Below are 12,283 nucleotides of genomic sequence, written 5' to 3'. Positions count from 1 at the left end.
ACCCAGGTCCTTCTGTCTCCAGGCACATCCACTAGCCCACACTACTTCTTGTCCCCACCTGAAGGCTCGTCTGTCCACTATTTTAGAGACCCATCCTCAAATGTTTAAAAATAAAAAGTAGAGTTTGCTTCCCACAGTGAAATTATTGGACTAATATGAGTTGTAATTTATTTCAGAATGACAAGTTCTGATGTTTAAAGGGGTTCACATTTAGGAAAGTCTATTCCTTCAAGCAAGTTCAATTTTTAAATAATTTTATTTTCCCTCAAAGAGAAATTCTAATCCAGGTTTGTACCATGCACAGATTAATGTGCATGATAACATGTGCCTAGTAAAAGTACACAGTTAATAGGGAAGAATGTGTTTATAATACCTCAGTTTTAAATGATTACAAGAAGATCTTATAACTTTTCCCAGATCTGCTCTAGCGAAGCTGGTATGTAACAAGGGGTTCAATGAAAACAATATGGCTTAGTGAGAAGCGGTATGGCCTAGCCAAAAGACCAAAAGCTTAGGTTCTAATCTGCCAATTGTGACCTTGGGCAAATCAACTAGCTTCTCTGTGACTCAGTTCTCTCATCTGCAAAATGGGGATTCAATATATGTTCTTACTCCTACTTAGACTGTGAGCTCCATGTGGGATCTGATTATCCTAAATCTATCCCAGTGATATATATCGTGGCTCAGTGGCAAGAGCCCGGGCTTGGGAGTCAGAAGTCATGGGTTCGAACCCCGGCTCTGCCACTTGTCAGCTGTGTGACTGTGGGCAAGTCACTTTACTTCTTGGTGCCTCAGTTACCTCATCTGTAAAATGGGGGTTAAGACTGTGAGCCTCACATGGGACAACCTGATTCCCCTGTATCTACCCCAGCACTTAGAACAGTGCTCTGCACATAGTAAATGCTTAACAGATACCAACATTATTATTATTATATATACATATATACATTTGTGCGATATATGCATATCTATAATTCTATTTATTTATATTGTCTGTTTACTGGTTTTGATCTGTATGTATCTATAATTCTAATGATTTATATTGATGTTATCATTGCCTGTTTACTTGTTTTGATGTCTGTCTCCCCCTTTCTAGACTGTGAGCCCATTTGGGGCAGGTACTGTCTGTCTCGGTTGCTGAACTGTACTTTCCAAGCACTTAGTGCAGTGCTCTGCACACAGTAAGCGCTCAATAAATGATTGAATGAATGAAATGCTAAGTACAGTGCTTGGCACGTAGTAGGTGCTTAAAAATACCAGTCATAAAGTAAATTATAGGCAAAGACAATCCTTTGACATTTCTCTATTGAAATGCCACCCAACAAATTCAAAAAATATATATATAAAAGGGAAATCTCTGAATGACAGCTGTGCAACATTTTGAATTTATGTAGTTATGGTATTGAGATTAAATATTGAAGCAGAAATTTGTTTTGAGAAAAATATTTCTGAGATATTCAGAATATATTTATCTAGACATCCACAGATGCCAGTTAGCATATGAGAGAGAGAAATCAATCAATAAATCAATAGTATTTATTGAGTCCCTATTGGGAGAGTGCTTAGTAAGGAGTTTGCAATCTAAAGGGAGACAAACACTTCAGTGAAATACATATTGGAGAAAGTAATATAGTATGTAAGATATATACATGAGTGTTATGCAGTTTAATCAATAAACACCTAAGGATCATGCTGAAAATCAAATGGTAGAACTGAGATCTGGAACTGTGAATCCATTAATTTCAAAGCAATACCTCTTATATCACACTTCCACTGGATGGGAAATAATAACAACAACAATGATTGTGGTATTTGTTAAGCATTTATTATGTGCCGGGCACTATACTAAGCTCTGAGGTAGTTATGAACAAAGCATGTTAGGCAAAGTCCCTGTTCCCCTTGGGCTTCACTGTCTTAATCCCCATTTGACAGATTAGGTAATTGAGGTATGGAGAAATAGGCTCCGTGGAAAGAGCCCGGGCTTTGGAGTCAGAGGTCAGGGGTTCGAATCCCGGATCTGCCACTTGTCAGCTGTGTGACTGTGGGCAAGTAAAATGGGGATTAAGACTGTGAGCCCCACGTGGGACAACCTGATTCCCCATGTCCACCCCAGCACTTAGAACAGTGCTCGGCACATAGTAAGCGCTTAACAAATACCAACATTACTATTATTATTATTATTATTATTATTAAATAAAGTGACTTGCCCAAGATCACAGCAGACAAGTGCAAGAGTCAGGATTAGAACACAGGTCCTTCTGACTCCCTGGCCCATGCTCTATCATTCATTCAGTCATATTTATTGAGCACTTACTGTGTGCAGAGCACTGTACTAAGGGCTTGGAAAGTACAATTTGGCAACAAATAAAGACAATCCCTACCCAACAATGGGCTCACATTAAGTCATGTTGCTTCAACACCTGGAAAATTCTGGCATAGACGGATAAACAACTGGTTATTCAAACAGTTTAAGAGTGGTGAACTGATATGAAGAATCCATAAATTCAGTATATGCAAGAAATATTTTAGAGATCCAGTGGAGAAAAATGACAAATAATGTGGCCAAGCAAGAGATGATTGGGAGACAGTAGTAGAAGTCAGACCAGCCTAGAAGATGAGAATTAGAAAGGGATTGCCTGTCAAAAAAAGATGGCAAAACAAAAAATGAAAATGATGCCAGAGATTGTGGGTAGCAGATCAGCTGATGTCAAAGAGCAACTTAACATATACATGGTATGGAAGGGATAGTTGATTATGCATTGGTATTCAGTAAGTCATACATCAATCCTCTGATAAAAATCTAACTGGCAGTAGTACTGTCATAAGGGAAGTTCTCTCTCTCTCTCTTTCTCTCTCAACAAACCTAAAGCAGAATGAAGTGTGGAATTGATTAAAAAAAAAAAGTCTCCAGTAGACTATTATTTCAAGAAAAATAGCAAGGAAAGGAAGATATTGGTATTGGAGTTTCTATTAGTTGCCCCTGGTCATGACGCTGAGGAAAAATATGTAGCCACAGTCATGAAGCCGAAGGAAAAAGAGTACCAGAGTAGAAGGAGTATTCATTCTTGTTACTTGTGTGCTCTAGTTGTGAGGGGAAGAGTCATGTGGCAGGGGTGCAAACTTCCTAAACTACTTCTGATTGCATTATGGGCAACCAGGGCACCCCTATCTGATCTTTCATCACTCATCTGAAGGGATTAATTTTAAGCATGGTTGTGAGTTACTTTTCTTTTTTTTTCTTATTGGCTCCCCAGTTCCATTGTCCCTGCTGTGGGAGGGGTTTCAAGCCAGGCCCTTCCTGCTAACAGGATCTGAAATTGTATTTAAACTTTAATAGATATGGAAATAATATTTCTGAAAACTCAAAATCAGTATCCTTCCCCATCTCCAGCCCCAGTTTCTTGTTTTTGCACCTGCAGGGGAAGTGAATGGTGGGGGAGTATGGGGGGGTTAGAAGACAGGCTTACAAAATGTCCACTGGAACTAGGCCTCCCACAGCTGCACCAGTGTCCCAGGACACAGACCTCTGGAAGGGGACAGAGAGGAGGAGGAGGAGAAAGAAGTCACAGGAAGGGTAGAGGCCAGGTTGACAAAATGTTCCACCAGAACTGGGGATGCCCATGGCCACTCCAGTTTCTCAGGGTGTGGAGGTGAGCAGAGAGGATGCAGTGAGGCGCCAGGAGGCGCCAGGAGGGGTAGAAGCTGGACTCATCAAATGTCCCACTGGAGCTGGGGCCCCCAAAGCCACCCATAATCTGGCTTCTCCCACCCACCTCCCCTGCCATGTCTCTGTCTTCCTCTACAGCTGTGGACAGCTCCCGCTCCACTGAGACCCTTTGTGGGCCAGGCTTCTACTCTTCCCAAACTCCCTCCCTTTCATCATCTCCCCTGCAGGCTCAGAGAAGCAGCAGTGGGGATCCACGGGACACAGAGCTGTGAAGAAGAACAGAGAGGAGGTGGAGGGACAGCTGGAAGGGATAGAAGCTGAGCTCACTAAATGTCTCACTGAATCTGGGGCTGCTCATGGCTACCTGGGCTTCTCAGGGTACTGAGCCATGGAGAGGGACTGAGAGGAGAAAGAGGGATCCTGAAGGGGTAAGCTGGGCTCACCAAATATTTCACGGGAGCTGGACCCACCTGCAGCCAGCCCAGATCCTTGTGGTGCAGAGCCTTGGAGTGGGATATAGAGGTACACCTGGGGGCTGGGAGTCTACAAGTCAGGCTCACCAGCATCAGGGGATTTATTTTACATTTACTTTTAAGTTAAAAGAATGCCTCTCTACAGCCAGTCACAGCCACAGATGAGGCAGGCCCATCTCCAGGGGATTTATTTTTTATATAGGGCAACATTACCATCAGCTACTCAAACCTCCCTCCCACAGTCCTGAGAATGATGCTGGTTGTGGCAGGAACAGCAGCTCTCCATGCCTGGCTGGGAGCCCCTGGCAGTAGTGACCCAGCTCCAGTTTCACCCACGCATGCTTTGATTCCGGAGGAAACCCCACGATCATCCCCAGCTTCATGGAAAACTCCTACCTCCCTCTTCCTCAGCTCCTCTTCCTGCTTAACATATTGGGCCATCTACTAATTCAAAATGAGAGACGGATTCTCCTAAAGACATTTAAAAATTCCACCTGATATATCATCATGAAGGATTTCACCTGAATACCGTGCTTCAGGGAAAGATGTACCACCCTGTTGTGGAACCATTGTGAGAAGCCGGAGAAAACAGATTAGGGTTGGGATAGCAAAGTGGAAAGGAGTGAGGAGCGAACAACTCTTTTACAAGGTTTCTAATGACTTTTGAGAAGCTTTCCACAAAGCTTTCCTGCTAAGACGATAAGAGGATTGCCAAGGTTCTTAAAATTACTGACCATGTTGAAAGCCAAAAGATCAGAGGCTAACTATAAATCTCTCTTTGCAGTCTATGTTTTTCACTAGTCACCATGGGGGCCATGGGGAGAGTGCCATTGCCACCATGGAATGAAGATTTGTTTGGAGGAAAAAGGAACAGTCAGTCCCTGGTCATAGCAAGGAGGAGAGACTGAGAGCCAGAGCTGTGATCAGTCTCTAGGCTGTTCTCTAAATGGCTTTAGCATGGGAAATTTAAGCTGCTTTATAGGTGCCATCCCACCCCAACTCTACTCCTCTGTGTGCTGCTCTGTCCACCTCTCCACTCCCACATTTGTCTTCACCTCATTTATCCATCCCATAACCCTGGGTACCCATTCGTAGTGTGCCATGACCCAGTGTAAAAAAATAGTACCCCTGGGACTCCCCAGTCGATCAGTCATATTTATTGAGCACTTACTGTGTACAGTGCACTGTACTAAGCGCTTGGGAGAATATAATATGACAGAGTTGGTAGAAATGTTCCGTGCCCTCAACAAAGCTTATAATCTAGAGCATAGTTCAGAAGTAATGGTTTTTCAAAGCTTGAATTTGAATCAGATATAATGCCATATCTTATTTCTTAGGAGTAAACACCCATTAGCTTTTTCAAGCTGGACTGAGCCCTCTTTTGTCAGGTAATTTTGTCCACAGTGATATTTTTGCCTGAGAGAAGTTTCTCGACGTTTCCAGGGAAAGCTACTTTTCATAGAAAAATGACTCCTTTTTATTTCACTAACTGCCTTTGTTTTAGGGAGGTGGGAACAAAATGAGATAGAGAGTGAAAAATGGTTTGCTTTTATTGTAAGCTTCCAAAGATGTTATTTTTCTCCAGTTTGGCTGGCACCAGGATGTGTTTTTGTTTGAGCCTATCAGCAGCAGGCCAAAGGCCACTGATTCATTTTTTTTATTTAATTTGGAATTCATCAAATCAAACAACATCCTGTTGCATCGTGTTCCACCTTGTAGCTGTTATGAACTAGTGGAGTCCTCTTTTAATGCTTACTTTAGGCAAGGGCTCCTATTGATTTGGGCAGTTACATTGTTGCATGTTGAACTGAAAATGTGGACCAATTTGACAAGGAGTGAAAGATCATCTGAATACAATAAGAGGCATTTTAGCAATTAGAAAAGAGCAATCTCCTTAAACAAATTGCTTGGCAGATGAAGAGAATATGCACTGTTTGTAAGGGAGGGTATGTCAGGGGAGAAAAAGAGCAAGATGGAGTGGAGGGAAGAAGAGTTAGCCTTGTTTCTGGATAATTAGCCTCTACATCAGGGAGCATAACCTTTGTTCAGTAATTATTGAAATAATATGGGGTTGTTGGGCTGATAGATTGTTTGAACCATGACAAAATGGATGGCTTTTGCAGACACAAATGTTGGAGAAAGTGCAGGGATTGAAAACAAAATGTGTCTACACAACTGCTAACGATAGGTAAGAATCCAGGCCTGGCCTCCCCAGGATACAGATATTTTACCCCCCCCCTGTTTTTACCTCCAGCCAATTTTCCTTTCTTTCCCCCCTGAAAAAAACACAGTATGATCGTTTCTGGACATACAGACACTATTTGCATTTAACATTCAGCCGCTGGAATGTCTCATCACTAGAGGGCACCCATCATCTGTTACAGAGTAAGGAGTACTTTTATCTGAAAGAGAAAAGTGGCTATGGAGATTTCTGATCCAGGAAGATTTAAAAATTTTAAATAGAGGAAGCAAACATGTTCTAATTTTTAGGTTAGGACTCCAAGTGATCTGATAAGGAGTAGATTCTGTTATTGCAAAGAGCATGTAAAGTGGTAGCCTGACAACATCAAATGGGTAAAATTGTGAAAGGTGGACGGTAAATTTACTTAGGAGAATTATTTTGCATTCTCCCGAGTTTTTCAGACAAAAGGAAGACCAAACCAATGAAAAGGCCAATTAAATATCTAAGTAGAATAACTACCAAATAGTTATATTTCTTTGAAAACATCCTCTGTTTCATGGTATATTTGAGTCTACAAGAAGGGTTTTGGAAATCAAAACCAAATGCAAACTTCCTTCTAAGAGACTTTACTAGGACAGTGCAGCTGGGAATACTCTATGTGTTAAAGCCCCAGAGAACACAACCAGCTAGACCTTACGCATGCCAGAATTTGAGTCTCTGGCTTCCAAATAACGGCACGTCAAGATGCCAATATCCGAGCCAACCTAATGGATCTCATCTCTCTCACGGCTGTCTCCTTGCCCACATCTTCCCTCTGGCCTGGACTCCCTGTCCCTCCATATATGACAAACCCCCACTTTCTGAATCTTTGAAACCTTATTAAAATCACAACTTCTCCAAGAGGCATTCCCTGATTAGCCTTCATTTCTCCTACTCCCTCTCCCTCCTGTGTCACCTTTACACTTGGATTTTACCCTTTAATTCTAATTAATGATCAATGTTTATGGTATTTTTCAAGTGTTTATTATTATGTGCCAAGCACTACTAAGCAGTAGGTTGGATACAGGATAATCAGGTCCTACACAGGGCTTGCAGTCAAAATAGAAGGGAGAACAGGTATTGAATCCCCATTTTGCAGCCGAGGGAACTGACACACAGAGAAGTTAAGTGACTCACCCAATATCACACTGCAGAGAAGTGGCAATGCCGAGATCGGAACCCAGGGATTCTGACTCCCAGGCCTATGCTCTTTCCATTAGGAAATGCAGCTTCTCATTAGGGACTTGATATTCAACCCACCTCAGTCCCACAATAATAGTAATACTAAGAATAATGTTGGTATTTGTTAAGCACTATGTGCAGAGCACTGTTCTAAGCGCTGGGGTAGATACAGGGTAATCAGGTTGTCCCACGGGAGACTCACAGTTAATCCCCATTTTACAGATGAGGTAACTGAGGCACAGAGAAGTTAAGTGACTTGCCCACAAGTCACACAGCTGACAGGGGCAGAGCCAGGATTCGACCATGACCTCTGACTCCCAAGCCCGGTCTCTTTCCACTGAGCCACACTGCCTCTCTATGCTTATATACACATGCACAATTAATATTAATGTCTGTCTGCCTTTCTAGACTGTAAGATACTTTTGGTCAAGGATCGTATTTACCAACTATTGTATTGTACTTTCCCAAACTCTCAGTACAGTGCTCTGAGCACAGTAACACTCAGGGAATACAATTGTTTGATCCTACTAGAAGTCCACCGCTTGTTGCTGGCTTTCTCAAGTCCATTTAGCAGTGGAGAGAAGAATATGATGAGGAAAAAGTTCTCAACTGAAAAGTTCTTGGGATAGCCTTACCTATACTGATACCCAATATCCCAAGAATTTTCCAGGGCCCTTAGGGCCACATGAGGGAATTAGAATGGAATAAGATGTCTCACACAACTCACTCCATCCAAATCTACCCTAGGGAAGCTACTCAGTGATAAGAAGGTTGCTTGGGAGCCAGCAAAACCCTACAGGAGAGACAGAGAGTAATCTGTCTGTTAATGAAAATGGATTGTGTGGGTATTCAGTTGTCAGTAGGCACACAACATCTGAACTACAAGGATCTATACAGAAGGAAACTTAATTCAGTAGCTATTTCTATCAGCCATGGGTGTGATGTACCTATCTTCCTGGATTGAGGGAGATGAGGTTCGTTATGAGGGATTAACGGACAGACAATTACTCTCCCTCACTTCAAAGCCCTCACTTATTGAAGGCCCATCTCCTCCAAGAGGACTTCCCTAAGTCCCCCTTTCCTCTTCTCTCACTCCTTTCTGTATCATTCTGACTTGCTCCCTTTATTTATCCCCGCTCCCAGCCCCACAGCACTTAGGTACATATCAGTAATTTCTTTATATTATTCATCTGTCTCCCACTCTAGACTGAAAGCTTGTTGTGGATAGGAAATGTGTCTATTTGTCATTATATTGTACTCCCTCAAGCGCTTAGTACAGAGCCGTGCACACAGTAAACAATAAATACAAATGAAGGAATTAAAGTGAATTGTGGAACAGGGATAGTCCTGAAACTTAGCCAATCAGAATTCACAGAATGTCACTGTTTATTGTGGTACTGTACTTTTCCAAGAGCTTAGTACAGTGCTTTACAAACAGTAAGTGCTCAATAAACATGATTGAATGAATGAATGAATTCTGAAACAATTGTTCTGGCCCTTGACTGACCTTGAGTATCCAAGCAAGCCTGGGTTTCCCTGTCCTCTTCCCCCATTTAATCTTTAATTAAAGATTAATTAAAACATGTGAACTTTTTGCTTAAAAATCTTACTGATTATTTGATTTAAGAATATGGCTAGAGGAGATTTTTTTATTTTTATATTTTTTTGTTAAAAAGTCTTCTAAATGTCCTGCTGATCAATAACACTATGCTGTGGGCAAAAACCATGTCTACTGACTCTATTGTATTCTCTCAGGAGTCTGGTATGGAGCTCTACACACAGTTGGTGTTCAATAAATACTATGGATTAATTGACTTTAACTCTGACTTTAAGAATATTTAGACCTGTCCACTTCCCAGGATCTCCAGAAGCCATTGTAATTGTCAGGAACAAAGAAATCTCCCATAATAGATAGTTTCTAAAGATCAGGAATTACCTACGGAGAGGTCACTCTTTGATATGGGATTACCACAATATTGTCAGATACATGTATTGTCCATGCCAGGATCAAGAACAATGAAATCTTCAAACATAGTCAGACCTCTTACTAAAACCTCTGCTCATCAAATCAAACTTTCACTCTGTAGAATATATGAGGGGAATGGAAGTCAGCAGAATATTCAAACCTCTGTTCCGAGGTGAGATAAAATGGGATAACCACAACCAGATTAGACAGAACAGTCATTTGCAGGATTGCTTCAGTGTTTTGGCATGTCAGTGAACAGGTAGGAGACATGAGAAGGCAGTTAGCAAAAACTGCATATCAAGGTAAATTGCTTATATGCTCATGCTAAAGAAGGGATTATCTGCCACATATTGGTCTTGTTAGAAACACACACACACACACACACACACACATATTCATTCATTCAATAGTATTTATTGAGCGCTTACTATGTGCAGAGCACTGTACTAAGCGCTTGGGATGAACAAGTCGGCAACAGATAGAGACAGTCCCTGCCATTTGACGGGCTTACAGTCTAATCGGGGGAGACGGACAGACAAGAACAATGGCACTAAACAGTGTCAAGGGGAAGAACATCTCGTAAAAACAATGGCAACTAAATAGAATCGAGGCGATGTACAATTCATTAACAAAATAAATAGGGTAACGAAAATATATACAGTTGAGCGGACGAGTACAGTGCTGTGGGGATGGGAAGGGAGAGGTGGAGGAGCAGGCTGAGGCTTTAGCTGCGGAGAGGTAAAGGGGGGATGGCAGAGGGAGTAGAGGGGGAAGAGGAGCTCAGTCTGCGAATGCCTCTTGGAGGAGGTGATTTTTAAGTAGGGTTTTGAAGAGGGAAAGAGAATCAGTTTGGCGGAGGTGAGGAGGGAGGGCGTTCCAGGACCGCGGGAGGACATGACCCAGGGGTCGACGGCAGGATAGGCAAGACCGAGGGACGGTGAGGAGGTGGGCGGCGGAGGAGCGGAGCGTGCGGGGTGGGCGGTAGAAAGAGAGAAGGGAGGAGAGGTAGGAAGGGGCAAGGTGATGGAGAGCCTCGAAGCCTAGACTGAGGAGTTTTTGTTTGGAGTGGAGGTCGATAGGCAACCACTGGAGTTGTTTAAGAAGGGGAGTGACAGGCCCAGATCGTTTCTGCAGGAAGATGAGCCGGGCAGCGGAGTGAAGAATAGACCGGAGCGGGGCGAGAGAGGAGGAAGGGAGGTCAGAGAGAAGGCTGACACAGTAGTCTAGCCGGGATATAACGAGAGCCCGTAATAGTAAGGTAGCCGTTTGGGTGGAGAGGAAAGGGCGGATCTTGGCGATATTGTAGAGGTGAAACCGGCAGGTCTTGGTAACGGATAGGATGTGTGGGGTGAACAAGAGGGACGAGTCAAGGATGACTCGGAGTCAAGGAGTCAAGGATGACGTACAAACACACACACAAATATACACACACACACAAACATACACACACACACAAATAAAAATCTCACTTTCAGCAGTGTCATTTTCAATCCTGAAGAATAGATTTAGATACACATACTCCTCCATAGGAGAAAATAATTGCCACTGATGTGTGAGACAGGGATCTTGTAACTCCAGTGATTAGCACATAGTAAACACAGCCAATAGCATGATGATAATTACCATTATCATTCAGACTGGTGCACATTAAAAGCATAATCTGGTTAACAAATAAGTCAATGGTATTTATGACGTGCTGTGTGCAGAGCACTGTACTAAGCACATGGGAGAGTATAATACCAATAAAGCTGGTAGACATGATACCTGCCTTCAAGGAGCTTACAGATTACAGGTCCCTAAATATATGTAAAGTCCCAAAGAACACAATACAAAAATCTGAGGTTGCTGGTTGACTTACTCACTGTAGTCATTGAAAAAAAAAAGAGAGGATGGATATTGATGCTTTTCAACCAAAATGGATGACTTGGGACTAATAATAACTTCCATCTAGAGGAGTTTGGGAGCCAACACAATAATGGTTGAGTGATATGAATGCTTATGTCATTTTCTTTTTCGGATCAGATAATGCCTCAGTGATAATATTGTTTTTGATATTAATAGGACTGTATAAATGAGGGTGGATGAAAAGTAAAAAGGCAGCTCTACTCTTATAGCTCACTATCAATATCTTACAACCATTTTTCAAGCGTAGTATAAACTATGGTATAAATGGTATATGAAATAATTTTGATTATATTAACCTTTCAAGGCCTCCAACCTTAATTTATTACCAGTAATACACTTCCCAAAGTCCTTTTCTACCATTTTCATAGACCTACACAGAGTAAAGAAAAAAGGAAAGGGCAAAAAACATCAGCTTTCTTACATGTTTTTACATCATCAGAAGAAGCTAATGGAGTTTTGGCCACTAAATTCTAACTTTCAAAAAAGAGAAATGCTTAGTGTGAAGTAACTGTGAATGATGAGTAAAGGTAGATCAATTATTACTGCATTAATGATTCTGGCAGTATTGTCCCAAATATGGTACCACCGTCCTTCCTGTTTCACAAGTCTGTAACCTTGGCAGGTCCTCGACTCCTCTCCTCTTTCATTCAACCCACATATTCGATCCATCACCAGATCCTAAATCTTATTGGTCCCACCTTCACAACATCGCTAAATCTGCCTAATCCTTTCCATTCAAAGTGCTACCAAGTTAATACAATCACTCATCCTATCCCGCTTGGATTACTGCATCAGCCTCCTTGCTGACCTCCCAACCTCCTGAATCTCCCCACTCCAGTCCATACTTCACTCTGCTGTCCGAATCATTT

Source organism: Ornithorhynchus anatinus, chromosome 4, assembly GCF_004115215.2.
Source record: "Ornithorhynchus anatinus isolate Pmale09 chromosome 4, mOrnAna1.pri.v4, whole genome shotgun sequence".
In the NCBI taxonomy this organism is placed as follows: Eukaryota; Metazoa; Chordata; class Mammalia; order Monotremata; family Ornithorhynchidae; genus Ornithorhynchus; species Ornithorhynchus anatinus.
This window is presented reverse-complemented; position numbering follows the sequence as displayed.